The sequence below is a fragment of the Gymnogyps californianus genome, chromosome 3, assembly GCF_018139145.2.
Source record: "Gymnogyps californianus isolate 813 chromosome 3, ASM1813914v2, whole genome shotgun sequence".
Lineage (NCBI taxonomy): Eukaryota > Metazoa > Chordata > Aves > Accipitriformes > Cathartidae > Gymnogyps > Gymnogyps californianus.
In genome coordinates, this window is record NC_059473.1 from 105,479,544 (window position 1) to 105,499,606 (window position 20,063).

At 40.0% G+C, this 20,063-nt stretch overlaps 1 protein-coding gene across 1 annotated transcript in view; it reads right to left on the bottom strand.

Moving 5' to 3' along the window:
• Positions 1–7,471, bottom strand: part of DLGAP2 (DLG associated protein 2) — a 392,137-nt gene extending 384,666 nt beyond the window's left edge. Inside the window, exon 1 of the mRNA XM_050893444.1 lies at positions 7,414–7,471. The gene's annotated coding sequence lies outside the window, so the exon portion shown is untranslated. The remainder of the gene's footprint in view (positions 1–7,413) is intronic.
• Between the last annotated feature and the right edge of the window lie 12,592 nt (positions 7,472–20,063).

A 20,063-nucleotide genomic window follows, 5' to 3' on the forward strand; every position in this document is an offset into this window, starting at 1 on the left:
TGCAACATACACAAAAGAGGTGAGAAGTGGAATTTGTTAACCTAGATGACAAAATCCAGCGAGAGGGAAGACAGGATAAACAGCCTTCAGGTATATAAAAGGTATCTGCCAGGAGCTGAGAAACAGGAGGCACCCACCGTCCACACAAGTTAATGAGCTTAAGGTGCAGCAAGGAAGGCTCAGGCTATGTATCAGGAAAAGTTTTCGCTGGTGAGGTTGGAGGAGCTGAATAAAAGGCACGGAAAGGCCACACAAGCATCTGTCAGGAAAGAGGTGGGTATAGCTGATCCTCCTTGGGGCATGGCGTAGGCCTGCTCCCTCCCTGTGCCCGACTTCGTGCTAACTTGACTGGTCACTTCTGGCCAAAATAAAAGAAACAGAGGTCTGGCCTAGAGATCCCAGATCTCCTCTTCCCAAGGATAAGCTAACACAAAGTCATGGCTGGGGTTCAGCCACTGGGGAAAGGGCAGAAGAGTGTATATAAGAATACGCTGCTTGCAGTAAGTAGAAATTTTACCTCACCATACACCCATTTGTACGGCGACTGCTCCACAGTCCTGACTTTGCTGATATGGTAGTATCAGTAACGTGGAGGAAAAGAGGAGAGCAGGAATCTCTAAGGAAACATGAGCGCCCTAAATTATGTTCTGAATGCATTAGATGATGTCTTTTGTTTCAGTTTCAGTCCGGAGCATTTAAATTAGATCTTCTCTGAACTGGATGTTTTCCTCCCCCAGGTTCATGTGGCACTATTCAATTAATTACTGTCAACATTTTTCACAATGCAAGCTACGTCTGACAAGAAGTTCTGTCACAGGTTATCACCTCTGCCACTGGGTATTGCCTCACACTCTTTCATCAGTTTATCCTTGCACAGTCCAGTTCAGTTCTCCCTTCTTCATCCTTTAATGGTGATCCCCGACACCTCTACAGAGTTATAGTAACAGGTATTGCTCATCACAGCTCTAATGACAAGTTTTATTTATTTTTTATTTTGCAAAAGTTGGCATCGTATGTTTAGCCAACTAAAAGCAAAACAACCTTGATACCAAGGTATAAGAACATCCGGATTAACTAGAAGATTAAGAAAATACTTACTCTTGCTTTATTTTCGCCCCTCTAATTCCCATTTCCGTGGAAACCAGGCTGGAAAGTACCAGCAGGCAGCCTGCAGCTGAACATCTGAATGAGAACGCTCATATTGAACTCAGCAAGTAGACAGCAGGTGAAATCTGCAGGAACTGTCTAAAAATCTATAGCTACATCTTGAAAGTAAAAGGATAATCTCAGTTTAAGAAAAGAATTTCTAAAGAGGATGATACATAACCCTAGTGAATATTCTTGCATTGCACCAGCTGATAATCTGATTTTCTCTTCTATGAAACACAGGAATAAAAATTCTTTATCTCAACAGCACAAGACAAAAATTCATCACAATTAATTAAGTACTTCAAAATGTTCAGATGGAAGATGATATGCTAATGAATATGGTAAGTTATTTTTGTAACAGGACTTTGGCTTCTGAACATTGTCCTGTAATCCCTTCTGTGAAATCAAACTGGCTGCTGTACAGTTCATACATACGCATTGTGAGCCCAGTCATTTGGATGGCTCTTCTTACAAATATCCATTGCATTTGAATAAATATATATATGAAAAAAATTAACTAGTAGTTAGTAAAATATTTGCTAGTTATAAAACACATTGGTTTTGAGCACCAATCCACACTCCTTTTATTTTAAAAGCTACTAAGGCAACACAGTTGTAGATATAGTTAAGGAAAAAAAAAAGCAATGTTAACTTCTTTATCCAATTTAGTAAAGTTTAATGCAGGAGTTCTTTTTAATACCATCTTAGATTTTTCTCCTGTTCAATATTTGCTCTTCAAGCAACAGGAAGAAAAGCAAACAAGCTAAGGATGAAACATTACAGTCTTGGGCTATACTTTACCCAAAGAAGAGATTGGTTATTATTAAACTCCTGCTTTTGTATATAAAGCAATTACTACTCTCTCAAGCAGATATTACTCATTCTTTGCAGAGAGCAGAACATTGGTCACACTTTTTTTCAATGTAATTTTAGCCAATGCAGTGAACAAAAGAGAATGATTATAACCAAGGATTTAACATCTTGTGCAAGAGAATGATTATAACCAAGGATTTAACGTTTTGTGCAAGTTCAATATCAGCACACAAGAGCTGACCTGAAAATGGATGATTAATAAACTTCAGATGGCATAAATCTTTTTTTTTTTTTAAGAGTGTTGTTTAAAGTTTAAAAGAGCTATTTATCAGAATCAAGTCAGTGAGATAGGTGCAGATGCTTTTTATTGTACCTATGTTCTCCTTCATTATGAGAGGGGAAATTCAAGCTTAAAGCATCAAAGAATGAATCAACCCAAGAAGCTGTTAGTGACTATTGATTCATTCCTTCCTTTGGGATCTTCAGTGGAAAAAATGAGCCCAAATTTGCAGTCCACAACATATTAAACTCATGGCTATGAAGGAAAAGGATAGTACAGAAGCTGTTTGTGCAATTCCCTTGCATGACAGGAAACTACTAACTGTGTACTAAGAGTACAACAGCAGCAGACAAAGCACACAACTATCAGCATCTCTGCAGTGCAAGAATGTCCATTTAACAGCTGCAGCAATGGTAAAAATTGCGGAGAGCACCTTCTGGTAATAAGTCCCATCGATAACTCACATTTTACTGCACCAAGTATATTTGTGCTCACCTTGAGGATCATTTACTGTGCTAGATCATGATACAGGGAGCTCTGGGATAAACAAAAATCAAACTCCAAATAATTCACTTATCTGGTCTAAGACTGCTTAAACACAGCATACACAAAAGTATAATCTTTCAGATATATTTCCTCTTTTTATTTGTATGAAATTATCTATACCTAAACTACCCACATGTACTGCCTGAATAGTTCTATTCCAAGCAAGACTGGAAATAAAAATAAATTTAAAAAATACATAAATTTAAATAAAAAGCAGCCCACATCAGGGTACATTGACTTCTCTGTTTCAAAGCTGCATTCCTACCTCTCAATTTTTGATTTTTTTTAGGAATGCCAAAACATGTTGTATTTAATGGCTATCTTCATTTCGAGGGTAGAAACCAAGTGTACTGCTCATACTGTGTGAACAGCTCTCTAAACCATTATCATAACTAAGAACCTTGCTGAGGGGGAAGGGAGGGGGGAAGGACAGCCTTAGCATCTGTCTAAGGTTTACAGAAGTGATCACGCAGTAACGAGAGGGACTTCTGACTTGGCTGAAGAGCTCCCGTTAGCAGGGGATGGATCACTGCTGGGAAATATTTATAAAGGGAATTAGAGCTGGCTGCCTGTGTACACAGAGGGTGGTGAATGTCCATCAAAAGGGGTGGGTTATTTCTCCCAGCTGGAGCTGGAGAGAGAGAGGGTTGTAATTCAAGAAAATAAGCAAGCTGCTCCCCACCAGGTCATTAGAACCTTCACACTGTTTCCCCTTATGATCTTGGTAGTAACACCTGTACAGAGCATGTAACTGCTTTTCTTCCAATTAACATTATAACCACTAATGCATCCCAGTTGTTGCTGGCTGGTTAAGTTATGGGAGATGGAAAGAAACTGAGAAGGGACATCAATACAGCTCTTACTGTATGCTTATGGCATATAAGAAGGAAGTGCAGAATAAAGGTGTCTGGTCTGGGATCTTTTGCTTCTTGAGGCATAGGGTATGTAACAAATACAGGTTCTGGATACCAGCTAACATGATAGTGAACACGAATTATGCCAGTGCATGCTATATGAACTTTCAATTTAGTAATGAAAATATATTTATTATTAATGGAAAGCCACAAATAAATTAACACTTAAGAAATGAAACACCACTGTCTATTAGAAAAGCTTAATGCAACCAACCAACTAGCAGCACTCAGTGTTTTATGCAGAGATTGAGATTTTGTAAATGTTTTACATGTTTGAAAAATGAATCATTCTTTAACCTTTGAAACACCTAATCTTGTTAAATATGTGTCTTCTTCCAAAACTGCATTGCTGTGGAACAGCTGAATTACTTTTTTTATCCTCCCTTTTGAAAGGCTCTGCAGGAGATGTTTTTATAGCCAAATTATAAGCACTGAGAATAAAAGTTCATGCTAGAAGTACTAACACACTGTCACCAGGGGAAGGTGATCATCACTCCCATGTACCTTTCTTTCCATGCATAGCTCTCTTCTCCAGCTTACAAATACAGAATATCAGTACTGACAGATTAAGTGTTGCCACTTCAAACTCTTACACAGTGCAGGAAGAGACAGTGGGACATGCAATTTTCTAGGGTTGTCATGGTTTAACCCCAGCCGGCAACTAAGCACCACGCAGCCGCTCGCTCACTCCCCCCCCACCCAGTGGGACGGGGGAGAGAATCAGAAAAAAAACCTCATGGGTTGAGATAAAGACAGTTTAATAGGACAGAGAGGAATAAAAAACAATGATAACAATAATATGACACTAGTAATACTAAAACAATTAAACTATACAAAGCAAGTGGTGCACAATGCAATTGCTCACCACTCGTTGACCGATGCCCAGTTAGTTCCCGAGCCGCCCCTCCCAGCCAACTCCCCCAGTTTATATACTGGGCATGATGCCATATGGTATGGAATATTCCTTTGGCCAGTTTGGGTCAGCTGTCCTGGCTGTGTCCCCTCCCAGCTTCTTGTGCCCCTCCAGCCTTCTTGCTGGCTGGGCATGAGAAGCTGAAAAATCCTTGACTTGGTATAAACACTACTTAGCAACAACTAAAAACATCAGTGTGCTATCAACACTGTTTTCCTACTAAATCCAAAACACAGCACTATACCAGCTACTAGGAAGAAAATTAACTCTGTCCTAGCCGAAACCAGGACAAGAGTACAGGCAATCTGGGGCCATACTACTTTTAAGGCTAATTGCATATATTCCCCAAGAATCAAGGTTAGGCTAGGTCTGAAAGGCAGCCAGATGAAAGGATGGCCTAGCAGCACTGGCCTCATTGTTTCCAAGGGCTCATTTCTTTCTCTGGGGTACAGCTCCTGTGCTAACAGCGTGACAGAAGCTGGTCATGGGGGCAGTCTTGAACGAGGAGCCCAAGACCCCCAAGCTGGCCACGTGTGAACTGTTGAATGGATATAAACAAGTGGGGAAACTACTACTGCATCTCTCCCTTTCACCCATCCCTACTCCCTACAGCATGTGTTCTTCCCTAAAGGTTTTGTACGTCTTATTTTATGCTTCTTCCCCTCTTTCTTCTCCCATCCCTCCCCCTAGTCCATCTCTATACTTCCCTCCTTTTTATCAGGAGCAACACCTAAGTCTGCACATCATTGTTAAATTCCTCCAAATAGCAGCAGCCCAACACAGACATAGACCTACAGCTTGCAATCAGGCAATTTCTCTGGGCTCACTTAATGAGAATGGAGCTGGACAAGATTGCATTCAAATGTATACATTTGAATGCAAATAGCATGTTCCACATTTACACAAATTTAATGAATGTTATCTTCTTAGTTTGGACTAGCTGATTCAGACATAATCAGACAAGAAAATGGTTCACCTATCTCTAATAGACTCAATGAATCAAACTCAAAAATTCAGTCATTCTTTTCCTCCAGAAAGGAGCTGAAAAATCCCCCATGTCCTGTCTGAACTCTCCTTCTCCTTCTCTCTGCCAAGTATTTAAACACCATAAATGGGGGAAATGGGGAAAATGGAACACAGACATCATTTACTTTGCACCTGCTGGCAACTCCCAACTATATAATAGGTAGGCATAAAAATACTTACTGCAGCAGTCACACAGAAGCAATAGAAGTCACAGTTATTTTCATACCTAAGTGTGCTTGAGTTGTACAGCAGTTGTTATGTTCCAAAACCTGATAGGTTTCCTCTTCAAAGAGCTTAGTTCAAAATTTTCAAAACCAAATTTTACATTAGCAAGCTCCTCCCTTCTCTTATGTCCAAATGGAGGGACTTTTGAAGGTGACTGGGATTTTAGATAAATGGGTTTCTTGATATTGATTATAAAGGCATATTTCACCCTCTTTAGATAAATGGTCAGTCTTACTGCCCAACTCCAGGCCATCACTTCAGGTAACACTGGCTTTGATATCCACTTGATACACTTCTGTACAAGTCAAGAAGAGTTTGGTCATCAAAGGAATCTGGATCAAATTCTCATATTACAAATAAAAGAAAAAAAAGATAATTGGCACAGGATATTAGCACAGGAGCACACAGACTGGGCTGAGGTCATTATACCATGATTCCTTAGTCCAGTTTTCAGGAAAGCTTGAAATAAATATGAAGGCCAAAGTCTGTCTGCAATCTGTTCACTCATTATAAACTTTCACGTTCTTGCTAGAAGAGGTGTATTTTTAACTGTCTTGCTATAGTACTTCTCCCGTGTTCACAGATGAAAATGGACATGAGATTTTAAATTTCATTTGAGCCGTTGCAGGTAACCACAAGTCACACTACAGTTCAACACAGTTGTCAAGTTCTCTATGCAATTACCCTTAGTGCAAACTATGCCTGAAATACAAGTAATAGCAAGCCAAGGAACAAACCGGTTTATTTTAATGGTAGCTATTGGGGGAAGGGTGAATGAAGCCTTAAGAGCTGCAAGCAATCACGTATGTTCTATTAAGAAGATATCAAAAATAAGCTATATTTTTTCTCCTACTTTTCTGAAATTAGTCTGTTAAATCAAACTCACAATTGCATATGCAGTTACTTTCACCCAATTTATAAAATTTTAAAATAGGTTTTTAAACTATTTTAAAAGAAATTGTTTTTCCTGTAATAAAAGAATGTAAAATTAAATCATCACTTTCTTCTCATCCATGTTATCGTTCTCATCAATTGATTTTTCTGGTCACAAAGGTATTACTTTAAGTCTCCTCCTGCACAATAGCAAGGCATCATTAGTGATACTCCTTCTGTCTACTCCTCTAGTTTCTGAAAAATAAGGATAAAGCAAGCATTTATCTGCAGTCAGAGCTATGCATAAGACTTACTGCTTAGCACCTTTGTGAATCAACAGGACTAGACTGCAGACTCCAGTATTAAACCGCTTTTCTTGCCAAAATTGTAAATTTATAATTAACAATAGAGACACTTCAAAAGTTCATACAAATACCTTTATAAGCCAGACCTGATAGCAGTCTCTACAACAGCAATAGCTCCAGAAAGGTAACAGAATACACAAAATCTTCACAAGAAAGCAGGTAATTTAAACAAAACATCCAAGCAGTCACTCCCTAGAAAAGAACTTCAATGACAGTAAATAGCAAACAAGACTTCTCTATATTATCCAATTTGTGTTTGCATTTCTCTAATTCATATTACAACATTAACTAATTAAGAAAAAAGTTTACCTGTGTTCCTGTCAGGTAAAATACAGCAATGCTTCTGCAGTATGCCAGGCAGAACCTGTTGCAACAAAGAAAAAGACGTTAATGTACATACGTATTTTAACATCATATGAAGAAGAGCCGATGATTGCTGGAGTGCATATGTGATCAAGCTTTGTGCTCTCATACTGCATCCAAATCAGCTATCATGCAATGCAAATGTGAACCCCGCTCATTAGGAACTGCACACAGAGAAGAATCTTACAAAATTACCTGCTTACTACCTGCCTGTAAAGTTACTTTCACCCTCTCCCATAGACTACAATATTAAGAAGTTGAGTAAAAGAACATAAGACCATAATTAAACATATTCAACTTAGAAAGACAGTATGTTATCAGTCAACAACACTGCTGTTCCTCATTTTGCACATGTGGACCTAGGGTTATGAGATCTAGCTTTTCATAAATCACTCAGGACCAAATTCCAAAGCATAGCATTTCCCTCCTCACACAGCCAGTTCCAGCAGACAACACAAAACCCCAGAAGCTTGAGTAGGAACCTCAAGGGAACGGGGACAGGGAAGATCCCAAGTTTGTGGTTCAGCAGGTCCACCATGCTGAGACACTGCTGGCAGCCAGTAAGAAATGCTGCAGAAGCCTCCTACCACCACTGGCCCTTCCTTACAGGCAGGACCTCACCCTTCTTCACAGATTTACCCATTGAAGTCACCTGTTTTGGTGCAGACAACCAGCTTTGGTGCTTCTACGAGCAGCAACCTGTACTTGAAGCACCCAAGACCTTATTTTAATCTGACTTTTAAATGTATAATTTACACCCTCTACAATGCTGTAAGCATTGGTAAAACTGTAGCTTATAATTTAATGGCTTTTCCTTTCCTATTTCTGAGAAAAAGCCAATTAAAAATCATGCTCTGAGATGGCTTCTTTAAATTGTCTCTTGGAGGTCAACATGCACCCTTTAAAGTCTGAAAATTAAAAAAAAAAAAACCAGTTAGTTTCTACAGACAGGAGGCCAGCATAACCACTGTCTGGAAATGCTGGGCTTCTAACCTCTAAGACCGCAAGCACCACCACAGCTTGCACTGAGTTTTGGAAATTCAGAAAGAAAAATCCTTTAGGGAATAGAGACATTTTTATTTTTCACAAAGACTGCTATTGCTGTTTGGCCAAGGTTAATAGCTAGAGATGAGACCACTAAGAGTCAGCCATGTACTGCCCCTGAAGCAGCATGATACGTCCCCATCCCTCCCTGCAGGACTTCTCCAATACACGCTCCAGTAACCCCAAGGGGATGAACACCTTAGCTTGTGTGTCCTCCAGCACAACAAATTAAAGTCTTAAGAAACTTGCTGCACCATGCTTCCTCCTGAATGCACACATGCAGAGGCAGGGCCATTGCAAAACTGTGCTTTTATTGCCATTATAACTTGAAGAGTCAGCCTGTGGTCAGAAAGCTGCCCTGGACAAAAATCAGTGGGTAGAACTGACAGAGATAAGAACAGTTTCCTCCCCAACTCCTCTGAACTCTACTGAAGGCAGAGCATTTAAATGTAATTCTTACAAAAATAATTCACTTATTCTGGCATAATTCTAAAGTTAAGCTTGTGGATAAAAGGGAAAACAAATTGGGTTTAAGCAGCGGATGTTAGGCACAGGGTAATCAAGTCAGTTCCCCAGAGATACATCTCAGCAGATGCCCCCAACAGCTTATCAGGAAACCGCTTTGTTGCAAATAAAATTTATGGTCACATTTGGGGCTTTATCACATTACTGTACACACATCTTGTAAACGTGTCTGACTTGCTAAGTAGCTTATTTTTCTCAAATTCCTTCTAGCTCACTCTTTCACACATGCACACACGCAGACTTTTGTCCTGGAGAGGTGTAGGTCTGTAACTGCCGGTGCTTCTGGAGGCTGCCAGACCAGTGCTTCCTTCCCTAGACATGACACAGGACCTCACGGGTCACCCACGGCCACTCTTGAAAGTCCACAAAATTTGAGGGAAGAAGGAAAATATACGTTAGGTTCACAGCCACCTGCTTCCAAGGTATGCACTGGTCTTTTAGTTCACTCTGTTGCAACCCCGTTTAACCAGCTCCCACCACCCTGAAGTTAAGGTACTTGACATTACAGGTCCCTGGCTACAGAAACACCCTCACCAGGAGGCAGACCAAGCTGAGGCACACGTGTGGACATCTCGTACTTCCAAATTTCTGCATGCTCAGTTATACCAGCTAAGTACCGTCCTTTCTCATCTCTTTTGGTCTACACAAGACCTTTCAAAAAGTAAATTGCTTCCTTAAGTAGAAATCCTTCTCCCTTGAAGGAGTCTCAAAACTAGCCTGTTTGCTTCAGGGAGGACTATTTGAGGGAACAAAGTAGGACTTGAACCAAAGTATCAGCTTGCCTTACCACAATTCACAGGCAGCAGGCAGCTTGTATTTTAAGAAGAATCAATAGCACGAATAACAATCTTCTGAAAACCACACTTATCATTCTACAGTGTTTCTTAAATTTTAAAATAAAAAATCCAGTAATTCTTAGGGGTACAACGTCATATGTACAAACTATAGCATTTTCCTTATGGCCACGGATATAAATAACAGCACAGTCTTATAGGCATTGAAAGCATAAAAATTAGAAGCAGAGAACAAAGAAATCCTAAAACGAACAGAGACAGTCTTTCAAAGCAGTGTAACATAAAGACTGAATTTTAAAAAAACAGTCTTACTCAGACATAAAGTAACATTTAGTTCCTAGTGAATCTGTCACATTTTCTTCCCCACATCACGAACCATGGAGAAGCATTATGAATTTATTATGAGCACCCAGTTAATCAAATTAAGACTGAAATTAAAAGAAGAGACAGAAAAAGCAGGTCTGGAGTAGCAAGACAATTTCAATGGGGGAAAAAAAAAGCTCTAGAACATAATTTTTCCTTCCTGGTAGACTGGATATAGATAAGAGAATAGTCATACTGAAAAGCACAAGCTGGAAGAACATTTATTTGTCTCTTCCCTTCACTCTCTTAAGTGTAAAGTAGGCAAACAGCATGGCAGAGGCTAAAACAATGCTTCCTTCTCCCAGCCCTTTAACATGTTTACGCTGCACAAAGCCAGTTTCTGGCTGGTAGGAGTTTGATATCAACCTCCCACATACTTATCTACAGTATACAGATTTTTACACTGTACCCATCTCCATGGTATCCAAGAGCCTCTTCACACTGCTCTCCTCCCACTTTCTCTCCACTCTGTTTCTCTCCTCCCTAGGGAAAATGACAGGAGAATTCCTCAGCAAAACTGTCACCTTTCCCTCTACATGCCTCTCCTTTCCCCTGCTGCTTTCCTTTCATTCATTTGCATGCTGTAATCCCCAGTTTATGCCTTAAAATGCCTTATGCCTCAGAGCTTTTTCTTTAATTTCACAGATAATCCCTAGATTAATTTTTTTTTTTTTTTTTTTTTTTTTGTTTGAAACTTTACCTACGCAGGCAATTGAGTGAGAATCTTCACCCAGGTCAGACCTGGAGTGATTTCTGCTGTAGAAATCAAAACATGGGAGCAACTGGAGGGATTTACATGCAGGGAAAAAACGACAGAGAGAATGGAAGATGTTTTTAGAACATTCTTCTTTTCCCTCAGCAAAAGAGAAACAGGTTTCAATTACATTAACCGGTGATTTGACCTTCAGCTGTTTTATAAACTCTCAGCTGGGAGCTAAGACATTGCAATACTAAATTAAAACTGGACGCATAGATGCAGAAACAGAATAAATAATACAGCAGGTGGTATGTCCTTAACATCAAGGTGCTTCCCTCGCAGTAGCCAAATTAGCTCTGGTCCACAGTATACACTTCGGCAGTTACGTGTAGCAGGAACATAGTCTTTGCTCACGGTGCCAAGTTGAAAGCTTCCTCAAATTCAGTGAAAAATTCTAATTGATGTTGGTGGACATTGATCAGGACCTACTTACATTTGTTTTCACTACAGCTTGCTGTGCTTAGAGATATATAAATATATAGCTGCCATAATTAGTGTTCAAATTTTTACTTGTAGGTATATGTAATATAGGTATGCAGAAAGCTTCTTAGAGCAGCACAGGGTAGTTACATAGCTGTTTACAATTTAGTAAAGCTCATATTTTTATATGTTTGCTTGGAAACTTTCCTTCATTTCATAAAAATAAAACATCTGAGTCCTCTGAGTGTTCAGCATGCAATACTTTTTTAGAGTGGTTTAACAAGAACTAGAACTAATTCCTAAAAAATCATGTTAAGTTTGGAAAGTACTAACCTCTAACACAATTCAAAAAAAAAAAACTTACAGAGAAGCAGAAACATGTGAAGCAAAATAATTCTAGTATGGACAAGTGCCTCTGTGAAATGGATATCTACTCACTTAAAAGGATCTGCTGCACAAAGATGTTCAGGCCTTTCTATGGTACTGAATGATAAAAAATGTTTTGCTTTCTACTCCACTTATAATTGGACTGCTAAGATGGCCACAGAAAAGTGAGCTGGATACGATTTTCCTCTGTCCATTTACATTTTTTTCTGCTGAAAAGTAAATCAACTGAAAATGAATGTTTAATGGGTCCAAAATCACAGAACACCCAACTCAGGAGTCCGAGTGCTCTATAGGTGAAACTCAAGGCAGAAGTTAACAAGGATTTATACTGTGGTTTGTAACTTGCCAGAAGGAAGGAACCTCAACTTGAATTTCAGGTCCCAAGCTGAGATATGATATTTGTCTCTGCTTTTTACATCCTAGAAATCCAGTAATCCCAAAGACTGGAAAGTCAGAATATACCCTTTTGGCCATGCCAACCACACAGGCCATGTTTGTGGCCCTTGTGCTCATGTTCAACCACTTCCAAGGACTGCCTCTGAGATAGTCCCCTACCCTCCTAACCTCCCTCCCCCAGAAAACTATTACAATTAGCATGTGAAGCATTTTGATTGCAAGAATATGGTAATATTCAGAAGAAAATGTGTCAAACATAGTGGGCAAATACACATCGATTTACAAAATTTCAGAGGAAAATACATTCCGGAATTTGAGCTTTACTCATGCACTGGTGGTTACAAAGAAATGGTCCTCGGGCAGAGTCATCCCATCAAGTGTGCCTTGCATCTTCTGTGGAAGCAGTACAGTACTGGAGAGAAGTGAGGTTAGATATTTTGGTGTGATCCAGTGAGTGAGTTCCTATCTTTTTGTCTTTCAAATGTTGTGTCACTTCTTTTGAAAAGGTAGGCACCTCCCAGACCTTGTTATCTGCACTGCTCCATGCTAAGCATTGCTGCATTCCTACCTTCCACAAAAATCTTGTGGAAGGAATTTTAATTGTTTTCACGCTAAGGATCATATTCATTCTATCGCTGTATTTGCTTTTCCTTATATTTGTCTCAGGGCTTTTGTTTTAGGCAAGATTTCTTTGTCAGCTACTACAGAGATGTTCTGAGATAATGTTTGTAACAACTAGATCTTAAAAACACTGGAAATCCTGCACTCGCACTTCTCTGAATGTCTTTTGTTGCCTCCTGTCAGTACAGGGGCATATTATATTTTGGGTTTCCTTTTTATTACTGTTTCCTTCTATTTTGGACTTCATACCTGAGGATTTTAGATGTCTCTGTCCCAGTGACACTGTTAAAAGGAGAAGGTCTTACCGTTCTGGAATCAAATCCCTGCTTCTTCTTAAGCAGAAAGGAAGCACTGAGGATTTGGCTGTTCACAGCAGCCAGCTATCTAACAGGTCTGTAAAGGTATCTGCCTTCAGACAGGGCATGAAAAGTAGGCAAGGTTTCCCGTTCACAAGCTGTTGGGTGACACAAACCATCACAAATCAAAGGTTTTTCATTATAGCATTACCATATTTCTTCTTTCAGAGCAGACAGGTTCATGCAACCAGGTGCTGAAATGCTACATCAAGCTATTGCCTTCAGCTTCCTAACAATATGCAGTTGGTTCAACCTACAAGAAGCTAAATCTGAACTTCATTCCACTCTCACAAGCATAATTATATTTGGTTATGCTTTTTAAGGGGTATCTAGGGAGTGTATCAACAAATATCTGTTACCGTTTCAGTTCCTGTAAGAACTCAAAAGCAACCTAAGATTACCAAGTGGGTCTCTTCTGTGTCTCACTTGAAGCTGTTATTGATATGACCCACACCGACATCAGCAACAGTTCCAAGTTACTCGTAAAATCAGTCCTTGAAATATCTGGCTCTGGAGGAAGAGAGCAGCAGGACCAGAGGGACCTGCCCTCCCAGGGCTTACCTAAACCTGCATGTGTTCCCTGCCAGAGCAACGTGGACCCCGCTTATAATGGCAAAGCTAGCGCAAACAGAAAATATTAAGACTCGATTTTTTTGTGTATCTGGTACTGCTGAAAATAGTAGAGATTTTGCAAGACCTTTCAATCATTCCTTGCTAGCTGTCAGTTCCTCTGCCCTCCCAAGGAAACAACCTTTCACCGTAGCTCCTGATGAGCTGCACCCCGCTGCAAAGGCAGCCTGTGCCAAAATATCTCCCACCCACAGCAGTGCGAGTAAGAAGTCCATCTTGTCAGTTTATTTCATTGTATTCTGATGAGATGGCCCAGACTTGTCCAATTATGTTTCTTCAAGATTCTACTAGATTGCTGTTCTCCAATATCCAATTTCACATATACACTGGTGAACCTTCATGCTAATTTAATGTCAAAACAGAACTTGCTAATGATTCATCTGCTTTGTGAGGTTTTTAGTAAAAGTATTTTCTTCTCTTATCATCCTCTACCTTAGTCCACTATTCCCAATTAGATACCAAGACATAAATAAAACATCATGATTTTGTTGAAAGGACAAGTTACACTGAAAAAAGATAAATTGTATTTACCATATATCAAATACTTTGATATTGTATCAATGTATTTATCATCTCATATCAAATCACATTTAAATATGTATATTGTCTCCTTTTCTTTTTGAATAAAAGGAAATGTTGGGCTAAGGAAGACAAATCTCAGAAATATTCTGAAAACATTACAACACCCATACTAATATGTGTTCTTTCAGATTGTATTACATCTCAAAAAAGGGAAATTTCTAACACCCTTTCTGTGATTAAAGGAAGTATTGACATCAACAACAGAAGCAACGTTTCTTTAGCAGAGTTTTCAACTAAAAGTGACAGACATTTAAGTAATGAGGAACTCACTGACTGCATAATCTATTTTGTATATCTGAATCAAAACTAAATAAGGGAAAGCAACCCTAGAAGAAAAGGTATAGTGCTGTAATGATCCCAGATAGCATAGCTGAGCTCCAGGCACTGTCTTTGGCTCCATTACTCCTTTTATCTAAGTCACCATGCCAAGTCAAGCTCAAACACACGTTTGATAATTTTTTGATGGCCCAGGAAACAAAACATGAATATTACTGTGACACATTTCAGATTCATGTTAGCATGAATCTGCATTAGCATGAATTAATTATAATTGTCCTATGATTAACAAGTACTTACAAACATGAATCTTTTAAAAGTTATAATCTAAAGTATAATCCCTCCACATAGCTTTCATCAGAATATAATATGCAGACTAAATAGAGTAACTAGGCAAGCCTGTGGGGAAAAAAAACCCTATGTACTCTGGAATTAGCAGCACATCTAGCTCTGAAGTGATCCAAAACAATACCTTAAGACAGTCTTTTCTCTATTTAATAGTATAGGAAAATAAGTAGTGGTACTAGCAACAGCCACAAACCCTATTTGTTTCTGACCTCCTCTTCAGAATTTAGACACTTTGAGAACAACACATCAGCAACAAGAAAAACTCTTTTATATCTTTCACTTTTCAGAAGTTTACATTCCTTGGTGACAGAACAAGACTTTGCTATAGTGATCTATATTTTTGTGAACTCCAGGTCCAATTACCGTAACTGGCTGCACTTACAGGAGCATCCACAAATTATTTAAGATGCCTCAGACTAAACACGGCATGATAAATACAGGTCTATTGGGAACACTTCAGTTTGTTGTTCAAATAATTGCACGATTGCACCATTGTCCAAAACTAGGCCTTCAAAAATCTGGAACAAGCAATGTCAGAGTTCTCTGAATCTGAGAGATGATGATGTTGCTCCTCCCAAGGTAACATTGCTGGGAGGAAGAGACCAAGACTTTTCAGATCATGCTGTAATTTCTTTTTCCAAAAGCAAATGAATAGGAGGATAAACTTCAGGACAAAACCAATTGTATTTTCAACTTCCCTTCAGATGAAGTATTCCTAACCAACTCATCAGATGTACAGTCATTGCACTACATGTCAAGCAACCAACATAAACAAATTCACTTGGTCCTGCAATTGGACCTGAGAAACAGGTTTTGGCGTAAACCAGAAATCACAAACCTTTCTTCTGTCTGTTACGACCATGAGCAGCAGTAGCATCTCCTACCTAACAGCAATACCCAGATGCAAGTTATCCTATCTCTGGCGTGGATCACGTGGATCGTGGGGCAGAAATAACTGTAGCAGAGCACTAATACTCCAAAGGTTGGTCACAATTCTCCACAGAGACTTTGCAGGGGCAAGAGCCCAAGCCTCGTCTTGTGCTGAAGGAGGGATGGCCAGTGACTACCCTCGAAGGGAGGGCTGACAAAAACCCTACAGTGGTGGAAGGTGCCAGCTAGTGATTTCCAGGGGCTGCAAGATGACTGAGCCTGGTCCACAGGTCACAAAAAGGAAGTAATGGGTAATGGCGGTTGGATATTCCCTTCTGTGGGGACAGACACGTATCTGCTGACCGGACCAGCTGTCTCAGGAGTTTGCTGCTTGCCTGGAGCCCAGGTCCTGCATGTCCTACAGCAATTGCAGAGGTTCACCCAGCCCCTGCGCTACACCCCTGAGCTGCGCATCCAGGAGGATCAAGGAAGGGATCACCTAAGCTAACTGGATATAGCAAGTCCATGGGGCTGGGTGGAATGCGTGCAAGGGGTCCAAAGGTGATGACTTTGAGTCCTCTCTCTGTCATTTTTGGAAGGGATCACCTTCTCAGGGCAGGAGGTAGGGGGATCCTGAGAAAGAGAAGAGAAGAGAAGGCTAAAGAATTACACTGAAAGCATAATGGACAGAGACAGACTCTCCTCATAGGTGCACAGTGAAGGGACACAAGGCAGCAGTTTCAAGTTGCAGCAAAGGAAATTCTGACTGGACATCAAGAAAAGAAATCCCAGAGATTTTTTTTTTTGTGGGATCTCAATCCTTGAAGATTTTCAAAACTCAGATGGACAAAGCCCTGAGAAACCTGCTCTAATTTTGAAAGTAGCTTTGCACTGAGCAAAGGGTTGGACTTGATGACTTCTAGAAGTCTCTTCCAACGTAAATTATTCCACAATTTTAATATATTATAATTAATGTACTAATACAAATATCACACTAAAATATAAGATTAAAATGCAACAGTTCCTCCATCCTCCTTCATATGTATTTATAATTGACATATGCAATTTCCATTTCTACTAATGAATCTTAAATTTTAATAATGAGCACATTTACATCCACCTGCAAAACCCAAAAGCCTTATAGAAGCATAGCAGCTTTAGGAGCCAGCTAAAGACAGCTATTCCCTCAGAAGTTACAAAGTTGTCACCCCAGGGCTGCAATTGTTTAATTAATTTAAGAGTAAGCCATGGAGAGTGATTTGGCGCAAGAAGTTGCTTATGAAAGAAATCTTTGACTGAGTTGTTATGATCTATTTCTCTTTAAGCATCTGATTGTGTTTTCAGCAAATAAAAATTCTAGAGCTTGCTATATATATTGCAGCAGAACAAATATCTTCATTTTCATTCTCTAAAATACAAAACATGATAACAATAGTTCCTTTTTTTCCCCTGCACTAATCTATTTAGATACAAAGTATGTATGTGCCTTGCAATGCCTAGACTGCGAGGTCTCCTAGTCGGAGATTATGGTACTACAGCGGTAGGGATAAATGATGAGGTTGCACGTGTGAAAGCAGTCCTCCTGGGGAAAAGGATGCCTTAGTATTATTCTTGTTACTACAGTACCGTGAGGGTCCACATCGAAATGGTGCAGATAAAAGCGAGTATAGAGCAAGGCTACAGCAAATCACAGTAAATGTTTTCAGCCTAGGGAATTTTAAGCCCTTTAGCAGATAGGTCCTGGCTACCTCCCCGCACTTGTCACTTGCCGGAGTCGGCTGACAGGCTGTCAGCATGCACACATGCACATGCACTGCAGATACTGCTGCCGCTGTCTCTGCCGCAGAGATTTCTCGTCTTCTCGGTTATTTCTCCCAAGTAGAAGTCATAGTCCTCCTCATGGGTCAGCTTGGATCCTACATGCCAAGCTGTTCTTTCCACAGGGCTCAAGGCTGAATCCCCGCCAGGCAGAGCTGGCTGGGGCTGCAATAGCCTGCAGCAGACCTACACGCAGGAAAAAAATCCTCCTGACTCAGGAACAGCCTCCAGTGAGCACACCAAAACCAGTGCTGGAGAAGTGGAGGCGTCTGGCCATCGGGGAGAGGGCAAGACCTGGTGGCACCAACCTGCACCGTGCCCCTGGTGCCTCACTGGGCAGTACTTGACCCCTCAAAGGTTTCGTGAGAGGAGAGGTGAGACGTCTCCTTGCTTCCATCTCACCCACACACTGCTGAACAAAGTCAGCCATAGCTTGGTCCCTCAGGTTTTAGTCTGGGGGAGTGTTGTGGAATATATTTTTATTGTGGCTTGTCGCAAGAAGTCTTTTTAATGCACAACGTCAATAAAATATGTGATTCAAAAGCACAGATTATTCAGATAATAATAATATATACAAGGTAAATGCCAGGGAATCCCAAGTGTTACTTCTCCTTGCTGCTCTGGAATTGTATTTAAGATTTATATATGAAGCACATGGACCTTAAAAGATTTTGATACCTGTATTTGCACTGCAGAAGCAAATCCATTACACACGTAAAATAGAGTAATAGTCATTCCCTGCATCTTTGTTAGAAAGAAACTAATCTTCATTAAAAATTAAAGTGTATGGTTTTGTACTAGGACTTGGCAACAAAACTCTCCCAATGGCCTGCTTTATTCTACTGTGTAGGAGTCACAGATATACAAAGAAATTCAGTTCAAAAATTACGAGTAAGGTGAGAGAGGATGTTTTAAGTATAAAAGTTACCACAACAAAAACAAAAAAAGGAAACATCCTAACTGTTTACCTGCATTTACGGTCCTGGTATCACAGATCTTTCCCACTGTGAATCAAAGAATAACTCATGTATCAGAAGTGGTGAATCATGACTTGAACTAGCAAGGAAGTCACCTAATACTTTATAATTTATTAGTAGGTTAACTATGACATATGGTCGCTTTTAGAAGCTATTTGCTATATCCAATTTCAAGTTTATTAATAGCTAAGAAAAAGAAGTCACCTATATAAGTGGGGGAAGCTGAAGTCCCCACTGTATTAGGACCAGAGTCTATCTGTTAAAACTACCTGGTATTACACTTCAAAGGTAGCTTTTATACGTTTGTCACTTTGGAGAAGTTGAGACTCTAGACATAAGTAGCACTCTCTATCCTTGATGGGACAACTACAGAGATGAATCAGATGTCTGCAATTTCATCTAGCCATTCCCCTGGCCAGGTGAAAGATGTCCTGAAAACTGGAAACCAGGCATAGTTTTTCCAACAGCTGCTTTGTTGTTCCATGTAAGTCAAGTCCATTTTGTCATCTTTGGCCCAACACACGAACTGAAGTAGCAGCACGCTACAGAATTCAGGCATACACAGAACTGGGACATTTCACTCCTGATGGACAACAGCAAGTGATGGCAGAAAAACAGAGAAGGAAGGGTTGTTTTTAGGAATACTTATTTAATAGATTTAGGTTACACAAATCTTTCATGCAAAGAGAACAAACAGAGAAGGATGCCTGTGCCTTGTTCATGCCCTTGGCAATGTTTGATAGCACAGGGGGATATAGATTTCAGAACACAAAGCGACTACCCACACCTCCATCCCCAACAAGCAGGGATTCTTATGGAAATAATAGATTTCTCTTTAAGACAGAAATTTGTCTTTATTACCCATGTTTCATCCAATATTGAACAATATGATAGCTTATTGTGAGCCCCAGTCATTTGGGGAGATTTTGCTGAAGGTGGGATAAAACAAGGATAGGTCTCAGTAAGCAGGTTATAATTTTTTCAATTCTGGTTGAACAGTTATGCTTCTGGCGAGGATTTTTGAGGAAGGAGATTGCATAATTTGTGCAGTCAGTTTTTGAGAATACAAAATGGGAAGAGTGGCAGGGCAGTTTTAATCTGTGAGCTGATGATACCACACTGTTAAAACTATGTAGCTTCAATCGGTTGCTCTAATCTTTAATCATCTTAGAGTCTACATACCACTAGATGACCCAAAGATGCATACACAGAAAGGGTATTTTTCATGCCTATAAAGGTGAAAAGATAGATGTAAAACACGCACAAATGTGCCTATTTCTCTGCAGTTGATGTTCCTCCAGTGCTGTGGAAGGAGCCAGGGGGAGCCTGGGGAATCCCCAAGAGTGTTACAAAGCCAGCAGTTGTCAAAGACCTGATACACTCTTGGGGACAGTCTTAAACTGAGCACTGGAGACGACAGCGCTACCTCACC